This window comes from Myotis myotis, unplaced genomic scaffold (genome assembly GCF_014108235.1).
Source record: "Myotis myotis isolate mMyoMyo1 unplaced genomic scaffold, mMyoMyo1.p scaffold_m19_p_2, whole genome shotgun sequence".
In the NCBI taxonomy this organism is placed as follows: domain Eukaryota; kingdom Metazoa; phylum Chordata; class Mammalia; order Chiroptera; family Vespertilionidae; genus Myotis; species Myotis myotis.
The window spans coordinates 115,811,254-115,813,227 of NW_023416324.1; the positions used below are offsets into that span (position 1 = coordinate 115,811,254).

The following is a 1,974-nucleotide window of genomic DNA, read 5'->3' on the forward strand; positions in this document are numbered from 1 at the left end:
ATTGACCCTCTCTAAAACATCCAGATAACTACTGTTAGGTTAGGTGGCTCAGGAGGCGGCACAAGAAATAGAGAGTCCAGTGAATCAGAAAAGAAAGGAAAGGAAAAGGTTTATTTCTGCGTCCCTGGGAGACCCAAGTACCCCAAGGACAGGGCACAAGGATTCATGCCAACAGGAAGGGGGGCGCTTTTTTATACTGCGGTTGGGTGAGGGGCGGGGGCATGAGCTGAGGTATTCAGCTGAGGAAGTTTCAGCTGCAGGGGGTCAGCCAGGTGTTCAGGAAGGAGTCAGTATCTGTGTGGGGGTCATTGTGGATTCAGGGAGAAGCCTGTGTCTGTGTCTGGCATGCTGATCTGTTAGAAATGCCAGGGGGAGTCCATTATCTCGTCACATGTCTGCATGTATCCGATCCTGGGCTCTCTCCAACCTAACAACTACAGCTTAAAATAATCACTATCATTTCTCAGCTACTTAGGTAAATAGATAAAATCCACATAATAGGACAGAAAAGTTCACATTATTATCAATTCAGAACATAATTCACCAAGCTGTAAGATTATTTTTTAAATAATCAGAAATAAAATATCACAAATAAGATTTTTTATTTGTCCCCATTAAATGTCTGAATTTTAAACAGATTCTTGGACTGGGGGCTCATACCCATCAGCCCGTTCAGCTTTAGCACCTGTCTCATCCCCAGTAGCTTTTCCAGAGCTGCTGCCTTCACCAGCTCCATGAGTTCTCCCAATTCAAACTTGGGCTTCTTCAGCATTTTTACTTTTCTAACAAAGACAGCATGGAGCAGACAAATAGATTGGCAAGCCTTTTCTACGTCCTTTCCAATGCTGTCTGGAATCAATTTATTGACCACTTCTTTCAAGTCATTTGTCCGCACCTCTCGGTCATGATTTCCATCATCTTCTTCCAGATTTGGTGGACCTGCTGATGCTGAGCATAAGAGGTCTTCCGAACCTGATTGTTGCACTGTTTAGTAAAATCAACACAGAACAGACAAAGCAAATAACCACTGGTAGCCTTGACATCAACATGAGCTTCAATCATGGTCTCCACTTCTTGACCATGGAGCACATTTTGTCACGGGTAAGATCCATGGCATGGAAATTAGTCAGGCAGTTTTTGCCCTGAACAGCCAAAATTAGGCTGTAATTAGGTTGAATTTTCTAAATGCAACTCTATCATTCTGCAGATCAGCTAGGCTCAGTTCAAAAACATGATCCTTCAGATGCAATTTTGGTTCCTTGAGTTCTGGTGACTAGTGTTTTTACAATATTTCTTATATTGAACATAGCTGGTGCTTTCACATTATACCAATCTTTCTTAGAAAGTGGATCAACCACTTTCTTTTTGGCTCCCTTTTTGCTGCCTTTCATAAGGTGCTTGTTCTTGCCCACTGCCATGGTGCTGCTCAGAGAGCCAAAAGGGCCTCTTTGTTGTATCATTGATGTGGCACAGTTCCTGGTTACATCAGAAGTCCATACCAGTTTGAAGGAAGTTATGGTTGGGCAGAAAGGAGGGCTCTTTTTAGACTAATTTAACCTTTAAGTGATGTTGGAAGAGAAGGAGAAAGTGAATGGAGGAAATAAAATATGCTATAGGGAATATTCTGCAGAGAAATATAGCAATATTTTTTCAGCAGTTTTATGAGATATAACAACTGGTACTAAAAGCCAGAAATAGTGTGTAACGTGCATGTGATGTACACTTTAAATCACTATGAAGAAAGGTTATGAATGGATTGTGAGTCTGGGTGTATCTACCTCCAAAGCCCATTCTATACATTCATTAAAATCTGACTGGATATGCCACCTGGGTGACTTTTGCAAAAGTACAGTGTTTTCATATGTAAAATGATATACCATCTCAAAAGCTTATTCTCCTAGTAAGTCTGACGACATGATAGCATTCCCAAGAAATTAAACGGATTTCACAAGGACATTGGCAAAATCTTCCCCA

General features: G+C 41.2%; 1 pseudogene; it reads right to left on the reverse strand.

Annotated features, from left to right (window-relative positions):
• Positions 1-629: 629 nt before the first annotated feature.
• On the reverse strand, positions 630-1,418 carry LOC118674984 (annotated as a pseudogene).
• Positions 1,419-1,974: the final 556 nt, after the last annotated feature.